A 14,185-nucleotide genomic window follows, 5' to 3' on the forward strand; every position below is an offset into this window, starting at 1 on the left:
TTGTTATGTCACTATTAACTGAAGTCCTGCAATTTGTTATTTACTGTCATTATTATTAATGTTCTCCAAGCCTACTCCTGGAAGGGTGTGGGACCAATGAAAAATGAATGAAGAAAGATTAAGGGTCCAGGTGTTTTCCATCCATTTTACACAAAGCAAAACACGGCCTCAGGGTGCCCTCTCGTGGTCCTACATTTAGTTGCAAGATGGTGATGGAGTTTTTCTTAAAAATTAAAGAAAAAGAAGGAAAAAAAAGGTCGTGCATATGCTTTTAGTCAGCAATAAGTTTTGAGATGTGACAGTCCTGTCAAAACAAAACAATTCAACAAACTTCAAAGTAACCACAACAGAAGATATGCAGACACATATGGAAGCTTAAAGACAGAGCTTTGGAGTGAAATATACCAAAACCATGCTGAAGGACAAAACTTAGGATCTGAAAGGGGAGTGGGGTAGGTCATACTCAGGTGTGTGAGAATGAGGACAAGGACCTAAAGAACACTCACTGAGAAACAGAGGCAGAGAATCAGAGAAAAGGCAGAACAGAACGTCCATTTTCAATTTTCTGTGGCTGAAAGCTGGGTTTGCTGCCCATTTTTTTTTTTTAAGAACACAAATTCTCTAGTTCCTTCATTGATTTCTCTCTCCAGGAGTGCACAAGACAGTGTCTCTGTCTTCATGGAGCTTACATTTGTGGGGATGGTGGGGGGAGGCAAGATAAACACACAAGGAAAGAGATATAATTTCAGAAAGTGGAAAGCCTCCTGGAGAAAATAAAACCTCACGATGAGATGGAGATAGAAATTGAGAGCAATGCCAAGAAATGGGAGAGAGAGGGGAAGAGAAAAGATTCCAGTGAAAGAAAGGATACTGGGAGTTCCTGTGGTGGCTCGGTGGTAGCAAACCTGGCTAGTATCCATGAGGACTCAGGTTAGATCCCTGGCCTTGCTCAGTGGGTTGAGGATCCAGCATTGCTGTGAGCTATGGTGTAGGCTGTAGATGAGACTTGGATCTGGTGTTACTGTGACTATGGTGTAGGCCGGCAGCTGCAGCTCCATTCGATCCCTAGCCTGGGAACTTCCATATGTCACAGTGGCTCCAAAAAGATCAAAAAGAAAAAGAAAGACATAAAGGGTGCAATTCTGGGTACATATTGAAGGTGGGTCTGACAAGTTCTGTGCACAGATTGCTTTGGATAGTGGGAGGAAATGAGTCAGAGTGATGCCAAGATTTTTGACTTGAGCAACTGCCATATATTGATTTGGGAAGAGTCCGGATGGGTCACATTTGCGAGTCAGGTCTTGAAGATGGTGGGTTTGCAGTTGAGCATCTCGTGGGATATGGTGATTACTTGAGTTGCCCTTTGCCTTCTGGCTCACCTTTGACCTTTGCATGGCAAAACAAAACACGCACAGAGCTACATCCTTCCTGTCAAAGGAGAGTTGAGAAGGCCTGGTCTCCAGGACAGGTGGAGGTGACAGACAACAGCTCATTACTGAGCAACATGGGGGAGGTTCCTGCTGTGGTGCTGTGGGTTAGGTGGCATCTCTGGAGCCCTGGGACGAGGGTTCAATCCCCAGCCCGGCATATTGGGTTAAGGATTGCGGTGTAGGTCGCAACTGCAGCTGGGATTCAACCCCTGGCCTGGGAACTCCACATGCCAAACAAGAAAAGAAAAAAAAAAAAGCATCATGGAAAACACTACGTGGGTTTAGATTAAGTCTCTCCAGGGACTGAGCTTTGAGACTGAAGAACTTGAAAGGAGAGGCAGTGTGAGATCCCCGGGGTGGAGGGGCATCGAGAGAGGGTGACGGGAGTAGGGGCTAGGCCTCATCTCTGCCACTTCAGAATAATGCTCCTGCTCGGTGCTCTGCCTGCTCCAAAACCCCCCAACCTGGGGCTTCAGGATTCTGGGGCCCCGGTGGGGGATCCTGGGAACCTGAGTTTTAATTAAGGGTCAGGGTTCTGATGCCAGGATAGCCAAAGAAGCAGTGGACCAGAGCATCTCCAGGGCCCCTCCCACCTGCCCTAATTGAGGCAACTCTTGGAAATGAGCCACACCTGGGCTCCAGGAGGCTCTTGGTCACGCGGCCTCTTATGCTTGGTGCTCCTGACACGTGAGGATGGGGAGGGTCATTATTTCTGCTCCTTATGGTGCTGGGGGGAAGGGAAGAAGCAAAGTGGGCACACCTGGTCTGTATGGGCTCTGAGTCCATCACTTCTGCCTGCAGAGCAGAATACAGCCCCTGAGTGGGGCTGGAGCACAGGGAACAGGCAGAGTGGTACAGAGCAAGCTTTCTCATGCCCACAACTAAAAGAACAAAAAATGCTCTTATGTGTTTGGAAATGTAACTTATGGACCAACGAAGAAGTCATTGTGGAAACTTCAGTGCTTAGCACATGATTTTCGAGCTTGCCATGACCCAGAGCAAATCTGTTTATAAGAATCTGGGCATCTGCTTTTGGAGCCTGCTGAAGGGGCCTCCAGCCAGTCACATACAAGCAGAGTTCTCTGCCCGTTGAGGTCTGAGGGAAGCAAGCAAACAGGGCTACCAGGCAGGACACAGGATGGCCTGTTCCAGGTGGAATTTCAGAAAGGCAGTAACTTTTTAGTATGGGTATGTCCCATGCAACATTTGGGATAGACTTAACCTAAAATATTTCACTCTGTCTCTGAAATTCCACTTGAATTGGGCATCGTATGTATGTGCGCATGTGCAGTTTGAAGGCGGTCACCCTTGCAGGGTGCGGCACAGCTGTGAGGGAACGATGAGCTGGGGGTGGAGGGGGCGGGGGATGGGGGTGGGAGTGGGAATTGGGGGGCGGGGCTTGAGCCCAAGGCCGTTGCAGGGTCCATGGAGCCCGGCGGTTCCTCCAAGGCCTCCCTTCTTCTGCTTCTGCTGGGCCTCGTCCTGTCTCAGGAGGCACACCTGGGTGGCAGAGGGGTCTCCTCTTTCCAGGAGGCTGAGGAGCTGGCCTGCCCCATCTGCTCCATGCTAAGACCCACATCCTGCCCCGATCCCTGGGCCTGCGTCTCCTGGTTGCTGCTCCCACCGGGTGATGCCTGACCTTGAGCCCAGACTGTGGGGACCGTCCGGACCTCACTTGACCGTGGTGGAGCAGGAAAGACCACATCGGGAACGGTATTCCCCTAGCCTGAAGCTGCCTCTTTATTTTGGAAAAACCAGCAAAAGGAATCCCAGCCTGGAATCTTCAACCAAACAAAAACCCATCCAGCAGGACCTCAGGTAAATCGCCCAAGTTTTCTGACTTTGGTTTCCTTGTCTGTAAAATGGGGAGAACTGCATAATCTCATGGATTCATTATGAGGTCAAGGGAGGGGCTCACGCCTGGGGCCCCAGAACTGGTTTAAGTTTTATTTGGTATTGACGTGGAGAGTCTAAAGGGCCTTAATGTGCTGGGTGGGGATGGTCTTAAAGCCGCACTTACATGGACATCACATAAACCAAAAATGTCACTTTTGAAGGATGTGGTGGGCTGAGATGTCATGGTTTCCAGGACCCCTGATTTCCTTGTGTCTGGGCTGCTGGTATGACTTGCACCTTTCTGTGCCTGAGTTTCCTCATGTCAAGACTCCTTCCTCCCAGGACTTGAATGAGAACTCACCTTAGCTCTTGGTGCTCTCCTGAGTCGGAGGAGGAACTTGCTGTTACTGATGGTCTTAGGACCTATGTTGCCATGGCCCCCTCTCTCCTGGGTGCAGGAGCCCTGCTGGGCTTCTGGAGGAGAGGGCCTGGTGCATGGGAGCAGGCTGGTGAAAGGTCCCTTTGCTCTAAAACCTTCCTTCTGGGCACACGGGGGTCCACAGGCAGGAAGCACTGGGAATCGTTTGGTCAGACAAGTAACCTGTAGAGAGTTCCAGAAAGTTCCTGCAGGGGCCGATGGGCAGTTGGTAGTATGAATAGAACCGTCTTTTCAAGTCTTTTTCTGTTTAAGTACTGCGGATTTGAATTTTTTCTTAGACATTTGAACAAGCTCTCTCTAAAGCAGAGTCGCTTAACCTACTGTATTTCATGCACATTCTACCTTTTTGTTTTTTATGTTTTGGTGTTATTTCTCAGCCCATAAGATTTTAAATTATGTACAGGTAAATCCAGCAGTTCCCGAATCTGGCTATGCCTTAGACTCCCCTTGGTGGGGGGAGAATTATTTCCAAAAATGCAGATTCTGGGGCTCTATCCTTAGCTTCAGATAACAGGCCTGGGACGCTTAACAGACTTGGGATGCTGTATTTCAAGCAGCTGAAGGCAGGGTGTAATTCTGATGGGTAACCACAACTGGGATCTCTGGGTTCAATCTTACTTTTCTGTGTGTCATTTCTTTCTTTGCTTAAAAGGGAGTCAGCAGCCTGAAAATCACAGAGCAGCTGTTCTCAGTGTGGGGCTGTGTGGTCCCTGAGCATCAGCATCACGTTGGAATTGCTGGAAGTGCCAGTGCTCATGCCTCATGGCAGTCCTACAGAATCAGAAACTCTGGGGTGGGGCTCAGCATCCATCCAGTACCAAGCCCTCTGCCAGGAGGAGGTGCTGAAGTATACAAACCGCCAGGGGTGCCCTGTGCTTGGCATGAGGTAGTTCCAGGGCCAGGCGTTGAATCCGCATCACAGCAGTGGGTAATGTTTGGTGCTTTCCACTGAGTTGTTGAATTCACCTGGGATTTAATTTGTGTGCTTTTCCAGTCATTTCCCCTAGTTGTTAGGAATTTATCCCCAAATGATTTATTAAGTGATTCCTCCCATTCCTGAACTTTGGAAAGCATTTACTGAGCACCCACTGCATACGGGCTGCCTAGGTATAGGAGCTCAAATGCTCAAAATCTAGGGGCAAATGAGACCCAGACGGGAGTGCCGAAATAGGCTGAAGAAGATGGCAGCAGTTCCAGCAGGGAAATACAGGCAGGAGAGAGGGTGCCTGATTATGGGGAGTTGGGAAAGATGCCTCCGAAAGGACTGGAGCATCTTCTTAACCAATGAGATACAGAACAGAAAGAAAACGCCCCCCCCCGCCTCACCCCCATCTTGCCCGCTTGAAGTGGCCATATCATCTGTTTGTAGCCTACTCTTGTTCATGCAAATACATCCCAAATTTTTTTTTGCTTTTTAGGGCCACACCTGCAGTATATGGAGGGTCCCAGGCTAGGGGCTGAATCAGAGCTACAGCTGCTGGCCTACACCACAGCCACAGCAAAGCCAAATCCTTAACCCACTTAGCGAGGTCAGGGATCTAACCTCTGACCTAATGGTTATTAGTCGGATTCATTTCCTCTGTGCCACAATGGGAACTCCCTGCATCCCATACATAAATGCCACTTCTGGGGTATCCTGCACAGGACTCCACAGCTTTCCTCCCTCACCAACACACACGGCCACCCCTTTTGGTCTGGGGACCAAGTTTACACTCCTGTTTTCTCATAGGGCAGAGTTCTCCTTGGCATGGGAAACATACTCTGATTCAACAGTCTTCCCATTGATGGCCTTCAGCCTGGTGTCTAGGTTTTGGCTGCTTAGGATGAACAAAGGGGCATTTTGGTTGGTACTCATGGTGGGGCGTAGCAAAGAGTCCAGCTCTCTTTCCAGAACAGGGTCAGAAAATTGGGCAGTTTTATACTTGAGCGGAGGAAAACACTTATCAAGAAAGAGAGGGAAGGAGTTCCCGTCGTGGCTCAGTGGTTAATGAACCTGAACCATGAAGTTGCGGGTTCGATCCCTGGGCTTGCTCAGTGGGTTAAGATCCGGCGTTGGCATGAGTTGTGGTATAGGTTGCAGTTGTGGCTCGGATCCCACGTTGCTGTGGCTCTGGCATAGGCCGGTGGCTACAACTCCGATTCGACCCCTAGCCTGGGAACCTCCATATGCCACGGGTGCGGCCCTAGAAAAGGCAAAAAGACAACAAACAAACAAACAAACAAACAAAACCGGAGGGGGAGATACTGATTTCTGGCTGGGAAATCTGGGAAATGTCTACACCTTTAAAGTTGTCCAGAGCTTGAACTGTGTTGGGTTTTTCCTGATTTCCAGTGGGCGCTGGCCCCCCCTCTGCCCCCACATTCACAGGATCTGGGATCCTCCTTTGGGGTCTAGGCAGCCATCACACAGCTGGCATCTGTCTCCCTCCGCTTGGCAGGACCCAGCCCCAGCTTTCTGCCCCAAGCCTCCATTTCCCTTCATGTTCCGCCCGGGTGGATTTCCAGGGAAATCACCTCCACTTATTTCCTTAAATTTGCCCCCCCCATCAAAGGGGATGGCAATTGCATAAGAAAAGTTGGCGGCCCAAGGAGTCTGTGAATGCTTCAGATCTGGTCCTCTTAGCAGCAGGAAGTCCTTTCTTGCTCAGCATAAACAAAGGCCCCACTCCCCTCACCTCCCCTTCCCCTCAAGGTTCAGGTTTGCTTTGAAATTCACAGCAAAACATTGGATTGGAGGTGTGGCCTTATTTTGGCATCAGCCTTATTTCCCATTATCTTACAAGTCTGTACCCATTGCCCTCCCCCATCACATATAACTTAATAAAAGGCACACGTGAGGAGGGATTATCCTTCATTCAGCTGGAGTAAAAGGTGGTCTCTGTGTCTTAAGACCATTTACCATTGTTTCCCAGGGGCAGGCACTGGGGGACGAGGGTGGATACTGGTGTTGCAGTTTGAATAATGACCACCAGAGGGAGCACCAAGCTTTGAAAACTACCTAGTTCCTCCTTCCCTTTCTGGAAAAAGGGAGGCCTATTTGCTACCCTCTCTGTATAATAGAGGGGTTGTCATCTCCCTTCCCCATGTGGAGCAGCTAATGAGATAAGGCAGGAGGGTTCTTGCTGGGAATTTGAGTATTCAAGGAGAGACACATCCAATAATGCAAACATTAGGATCTGTAAATAATTCACACCACTGGGCAGCTCATGGGTGTGGACGCAGTTAGCTATAATCAAGTGGCCTTTACAGCTCTAAGTAGACAGTGGACAGAAGCTTGTTTCCTGCATTAATGAGTAAGTCAGAACCTTCCTCAGAGGCCCTGTTAGTTTTTAAAAACTGATTTTTGAGCTGAGTTGTAAACAAGTGACAATTAATAATACTTGGTCCCCAGAACCTGTTTCATAATTATCTTCAACTGTCTATAGCAGCTATAAAGAGACCGGTGCCGTGCCTGTTCTGGTAAAATTATGCATTTGGAAGCACAGGGAAGAATAGGAGGTAGCAACAGAACCTGTCATAGCTGGGTTTGCTCTAGGAAGACTTTTGTTCTCCACTTACCCTGCCGGGCACTGGTCTCTGGGCTTTGTGGGCAATATCTCAGTCTTCTCAACCATCTAACAGGGTGGGAGCTTTCTTGCACCCATTAGAAAAATAAGGAACTGACTTAGCATAGTTAGCTTTTTACCCTGGGTCATGTTATGGTAGAACTTGGATTTGAACCTGGGCCTGTAGGCCTTCATTTATTCATTCATTCATTCACTCATAGACTGTATGCTGAGTGATGGGGATGAGGTAAGGAATAAGGAGGAGGAGACCCCTTTCCTCATGGCATATACCTTCTGGTAGGGGATGGCAGACTCTCAACAAGTAAAGTAAAAGCCAGGCACATTTTTTTTTTGGACCACCTTGTGGCATGTGGTATTCTTGGGACAAGGATTAGATCTAAGCCTCAGTTGTGACCTATGCTGCAGCAATGCTGGATCATTTAACCTACTGTGCCAGGCCAGGGATTGAACCTGCATCCTGGCGCTTCAGAGATGCCACCAATCCCGTCATGCCACAGTGGGAACTCCTAAACCAAGATACTTTGTTTTTTTTTTCTTTGCTACAAATTCCTTTATTTCATATTTTTAATTGATACAGACTGTTTTGTTTTGTTCTATATTCTTCCTTTTTTTTTTTTTTTTGTTTTGGTCTTTTTATGGCTGCATCTGTGGCTTACGGAAGTCCCAGGCTAGGGGTGAAATCAGAGCTGCAGCTGCTGGCCTACAACACAGCCACAGCAATGCCAGATCCAAGCCGAGTCTGCGACCTATGCCGCAGCTTGTGGCAATGCCAGATGCTTAACCCACTGAGCGAGGCCAGGGATCAAACTGGCATCCTCATGGATACTAGCTGGGTTCTTAACCCAGTTAGCCACAATGGGAACTCCTTGTTCTATATTTTCTGATGTTGTTTTAAAATGATAGCCAGGAGAGGTATAGCTTTGGGAATGCAATTGTATGAAAAAGATTAGCAAAATGGATTTATATTCCTTTGGTTTATGGGTAGAAACATCTAGAAATATGGAAGAGGAGTAGAGGATGGACAATGAGTAATGAGGGAAAATATAAGCATGTTTTTGCCCTTGTAGTATTCATTTCTGTTAGAATTCTGCTTTCTATAGCTCAGGTGTCTGTCTTCACTCCATGATTCCTTCTCATTTCCACACTTGAAATAGTTTTTGCAAAACAGAAGGTACTTAGTGACAAAAACTGGGACACAAGGACTGAGTAGCAGAAGCATTAAGTAGGAAATATTGTCAAATCATTTAGGTATCCCTTTTTGAACAGTCCTTAGCCTTGCTTTAGGTAGATAAAAGAAGAAAATACAAGATGGCAAATAATAATAATACAATTCACCCATTTTTCTCCTTAAATGAGTATTTATCTGTTGCCCACAATACATCAGGCCTATTACATAGCACTTTACAGCTTAAAAATTATAACCATAAATATGCCTAGAGCTGGAGCCAGACTTTGGAATAAAGCTGGAATTCCTTCTTTGGGGAGATTAAAATGTCCTAAGAATTATCTTAGGGGGGACAGAGGTGAGGAGACAAGGAGTGTTTTCTTTCAAGCTGACCTGAATCTCTTTTGTATTTTTATTACCAAGATACTTTGGATGGATGCTTTAGAGAAAATAAAGAGGAAAATTTGATTGACAGTCACGAGGCTGGTGCAGGGAAGAAGGACTGTTTTCAGTAGGATGTTGAGTGGAGGCTTTGTGGAGAGGGGACAGGAGAAGGAAACCTGTGTAGTGAGACGTTTCCATCCGAAGGAGGATAGGGGGAGGTTTATTCCAGAAGGAGGTTCAGCCAGTGCAGAGCTTTGGGATGGGGATGGATGGGCAGGTGGATGAATAGTCAGGAGGCCGGAGAGGCTGGAGCACAGAGCTCTGGTGGGCGAGAGAGCCTTGGGAGGGTGTGTGTGGGGTGGGGGGTAGAGGTGAGGCAGGCAGGATGTAACCTTCTGTCACCACTACCCTGCACTTCCCCTGAAACTCTCCTCTCTGAGTCAGCTCCTGGACATGTGTGCCACTCTTGGATGCAAGCTGAGCTTGTGGCTGGAATCCAGCTCATTTCCCTTTTTTTTTTTTTTTTGGTTTAACATCTAATTCATCTTTCCTGGCCTCCCTGATTCCCAAAGGCAGACCCAGCTACCAGTTCACTTTTTATTCTAATCTCTCTCTGGATCCACCATCTGCTTTGGGTCAGGGTAGAAAATGGCCATCTTTACCTCTGCCCCAAGCAAGCCCTCCATCTTTTTTTTTTTTTTAAAACCTAACTGGCCCTCAGACACCCAGCCCTCAGATCAAGGGCAAGCTGAACTTTTGGGACAACCAAAGAGCTGAGGAAAAGAGCATTCAGCCGCGCTGAGTTGGAGGGAAAAATCTGGGCTGATGCATGCTCCAGGATGGTCATTGTGGTTTGTCCACAAAAGGAGGAAAATGGAAACCACTTAGGTGTCTATCAACAGAATCTGTGTATCAGATAAAGTCTGGTCTCTTACTAAAATGGTATATCAAGCTACTATTAAAATCATGCCCCAGAGTCATATTCATCGACCTTAAATGATGACGGCCACACATTGTGAAGAGCAAAAAGCAGACTAGAAAGAGACTGTGGGGAGTTTCCATTGTGGCTCAGTGGGTTAAGAACCATAATGGTATCCATGAGGATGCAGGTTTGATCCCTGGTCTTACTCAATGGGTTAAGGATCTGGCATTGCCCATGAACTGTGGCATAGGTTGCAGATGTGTCTTGGATCTGGTATTGCTGTGGCTGTGGTGTAGGCCAGCAGCTGCAGCTCCAATTTGACTCCTAGCCTGGGAACTTCCATATGCCTCTGGTGCAGCCCTAAAAAGACAAAAAAATAAAGTAAAATAAAAGAGACTCTGTTCTCTGCTTCTGCATTTACAAAAGTTCTCAGTCTGTGCTTGTGACCATAAGTGCCTAGAAAAAGTTTCCAAAGGATCCACAGCAAAATATTGACAGTTGGTTGTCATGTCTGGATGGTGGGATCTGTGTGAATTTATATTTGGATTCTCTTGTTTCAGACCCTAGGATGGTGCTCGCCCCTCCAAAGCTGAAGCTTTCTAGTCCTCATGTGACATGCTCACAAGGCCTTGTGTTGTCCCACCATTCCTGTCCCACCAACCTGATCTGCTCACTCTTGGAGACCACAGGCCATCTCCTTTCCTCCAACCAGCTCTGTCCCTACCTGTCTCAGGACCTTTGCACAGACTCTTTCCTTTGCAGGAGTCTTCTTTTCTGATGGCTCACCCCACCCACTTGCTGCCTCTCCTTCCTTCACCAGCTTGATCTTCATTTCCTTAGAGACCCGCCCTGCCCTGATGCTGCCCAGGCCAGGCTGCCTTCCTCCCTACCCCCAACCCCACCCCTCCATGAAGCGCCTAGCCTTCTCCCCTGCCAGGATGTCAGCTCTAGGAAGGCAGGTGAGGTGTTGGTCTCTCCTCCTATCTGCTCTGTGTCCCTCATAGCAGCTGCTCACAGCTTTGCTGTTAGGAATGACACAAAAACCTTTCTGCACTCTGTGCATTTCATTTTTTTTTTTCTTTTTACAGCTGCACTTGTGGCATATGGAAATTTCTGGGCTAGGAGTTGAATTGCTGTTGCAGCTGAAGCCTATGCCACAGCTGCAGCAATGCCAGATCCAAGCCACATCTGCGACTTATACTGCACCTTGCTGCAACGCCAGGTCTTTAACCCACTGAGCAAGACCAGGGATTGAACCCACATCTTCATGGAGACTATGTCAGATTCTTAACCCACTGAGCCACAGTGGGAACTCCACTGTGTGCATTTCTGTAACCAGCTTTATTTATGCTTCATTTGGGAAAAAACAGTGAAAAATAAAAAAATTTTCTGATATTTCATGGTCATTGCAAAAGGGTGAAATATTTCAGAGAGTGCTGGAGTTCCCATCGTGGTGCAGCACAAACAAATCTGACTAGGACCCATGAGATTGAGGGTTCAATCTCTAGCCTCACTCAGTGGGTTAAGGATCCAGCATTGCCATGAGCTGTGGTGTAGGTCACAGATGCAGCTCAGATCCTGTGTTGCTGTGGCTCTGGCGTAGGCTGGCAGCCGTAGCTTTGATTAGACCTCTAGCCTGAGAATCTCCATATGCCACGGGTATGGCCCCAAAAAAGACCAAAAAAAGAGAAAAATTCAGAGAATGTTAAATTATCCCTATTAAATCCCTTTGGGGATCAGAATACTCTTTCTTTCTTGAAAAGCACAATGTGACCAGCTGTAATGGAAAAAATAAAAATCATTATAAAATTAAAAAAATAAAAATAATTGCAAATTTTTTAAAAAAAGAAGAAGAAAAGCATGATGTGGTTGAATGTGGCCTCTGGAATCAGGCTGCCTAAAATTAGTACTTTCTCAGCAGCAGTCTTGACCAGCTGTGTGACTTTGGGCAAGTGACTTAACCTCTCTGAGTCTCTGTGTTCCCATCTCTTAAAGGAAGAAAGTAGTAATGCCTGCCTATGGCTGTTGTGAAGACCAAATAGATAATGGTTGTAAAGTGCTTAGTACAGGAATTCAACAGTGATTCACCTACCCACCCACCCATCTCTCCTTAACTAACTCAGAGCCCAGAGTTGGTCATATGAAGGTTCCAGAAAAGCAGGGACATGGTCTGTTTTTCTCCCTACCATAATTCCAGTCTTAGGATGGAACTTAATACATATTAAGGTTAAATAACTATTTCTTGAATAAATATGAAGAAATTCCTGTGCTTCCTGAGATGCTTGTCAGCCTTACTCAGTTTTCTTAGGCTGTGGCAATAATACACCTGTCTATTATTGCCTTTTCTCTGCTGATTTTAGATGCAGCAGCCTTCAGAGGTCAACAACTCCGAAAGCTTTGGACTTGAGGTCTGAGGAGCAGAAGCCCTCAGCCATAGGAGGGTAGGAACTGCCCCAGGTTGATGCTCTGAAATGATGTTGCCTGTGGTCCCTTGAGATGGAGCCACGTCTGATGGGTGTTTGGGTGTCCGCTAAGCCTTGTTCTCTTGTTGTGCAAGGCTGAGGGACAGAGCTTTGTGGTCAAGTCATGGCCAGATCTCTGTGAAGTTCATGATTGGCTGTGGGCAAACCTCAAAGATGTATCTTGTGTCATCCTCTTTGGCCTCATGAGTTAGATTCAAAATCTTTATTGCAAGTCTTCCTCCTTGCTTTCCTCTCCTTGACTTCTCTTTGTACATCTACGGGTCATTCCAAAGGGATCCCATATATAGCGCATATATAGCATCATCCTTTTTTTTCGGTTTGTTTTAGGGCCACACTTTTGGCATATGGAAGTTCCCAGGCTAAGGATCGAATCAGAGCTGCAGCTCCTGGCCTAGGCCACAGTCACAGCAACACCAGATCGGAGCTGCGTCTGCAACCTACACCACAGAAATGCTTGATCCCAGACTCAGTGAGGCCAGGGATCAAACCCGCAACCTCATGGATTGTAGTTGGGTTCATTACCACTGAGCCCCAACAGGAACTCTCTAGAATCATCTTGGGAAAATGGGGAGAATGGGCATGTAGGTGAAGAGCTCCAACCAGAATTATGAATATACTCTCACTCGACTGCATCCCGTTTTCTTTTAAAGAGGCAGTTGGTTCTAAGCTCTTGCCTGTTCATCCAACAAAGCTAAGGTCATAGCTCTTAAATTTCCTAAATTGTTCTCAGAGGAACTTGGGTTCTATAAGATTTTTTTTTTTTTTTTTTTTTTTTTTTGCTTTTCAGGGCCGCAACCGTGTCATATGGAGAGTCCCAGGCTAGGGGTCCAATTGGAGCTATAGCTGCCGGCCTACACCACAGCCATGCTGGATCCTTAACCCACTGAGTGAGTCTAGGGATTGAACCTGCAACCTCATGGTTCCTAGTTAGATTTGTTTTCATTGAGCCACAGCAGGGTCTACATATAAGACATTGTTTTACATCAGTTAAGTAATCTAAAAATGTGTGTTTGTGTGTGTATACACATTGAACATTTGTTGAATCTGTACTAAGTGATGTAAGGCACTGTCGTATTTGCTTTATCTCCATTAACTCAGTGATCCTCATAACACCTCTGTGAACTCAGTTTTCATCAGTGACAAAACAAACCCAGAGAGGGTGAGGAACTTCTCTGGGGTCACACAGTCAAGGGCCAAGTCAGAATATAGACCCAGATACTGGTTCCAGAGCTTACACTTGCCTGCTGTGCACTGCCACCTCTTAAATAGGCCTGGGGTTTGTGATGGCTTGGATTTGGTGTTGTAGGATTTTGCAGAGCCTTTAATATGCTGATGTGCATTGTGAAATATTAAACTCCAAAAGTTCAGAGGAGGGAAAAACCTTTTCTCAAGTTCACTTGACTATACCCCCCTTTTTCCAAATACCTAGTAACATCTTTAGGAACTAATGTTCCATGAAAACATTGGACAGGGAACCCTATGGGTTAGGTTGGGTCATTTTGGTTCTTTCATTAGGAATTCTTTTTTAGAATGAAATTTCAAGTGGTTTGTCCCTGGGGTTGAACTAAAACTCTAAACCTGGTATAAAGACGAACATAATTTTGATTCTGTGTCTAATTGCTTTTGCTAATAAATTCAATGGGTTTGCTTTCCTGGTCCTGAAAAAGGGACAGGGCTGGAACTCACTGGTGCCTAGGGATACTTATAAGCTTCAGTGCTGCTGGCACCATCCTTGAACCTCCTCCTGCTTTATCTTGAGGAAACATTTGCCACTTTGGTCTCAGCTGGTCTGGTGGGCACATGCCCCAGCCCACCCAAGCCAGATGAAGATGGACGTGCCAGGCCTGCCAAAGCCATCCCTGGCCGGGGCAGTGATGCCCAGGTCTGGATGTGCTATGGGGAGAGTCCGCACACCTTGAAAGTAGGATGCTCCCACCCCCTACTGGCTGGTAACAGGTGC

The 14,185-nt window shown here is 46.9% G+C and overlaps 1 long non-coding RNA gene across 3 annotated transcripts in view; it reads left to right on the top strand.

Moving 5' to 3' along the window:
* Positions 1 to 2,839: 2,839 nt before the first annotated feature.
* LOC146397390 (uncharacterized) overlaps positions 2,840 to 14,185 on the top strand; it is a 270,646-nt gene continuing 259,300 nt past the window's right edge. For all 3 annotated transcript variants that reach the window (XR_014823547.1, XR_014823546.1, XR_014823545.1), the window contains exon 1: positions 2,840 to 3,248. This is a non-coding gene — a long non-coding RNA (uncharacterized LOC146397390). The remainder of the gene's footprint in view (positions 3,249 to 14,185) is intronic.

This window comes from Sus scrofa, chromosome 13, assembly GCF_054392235.1.
Source record: "Sus scrofa isolate SSC_HxYL_T2T_F1_AM1 chromosome 13, Sscrofa_HxYL_maternal_Yorkshire_Landrace_v2.0, whole genome shotgun sequence".
Classification (NCBI taxonomy): domain Eukaryota; kingdom Metazoa; phylum Chordata; class Mammalia; order Artiodactyla; family Suidae; genus Sus; species Sus scrofa.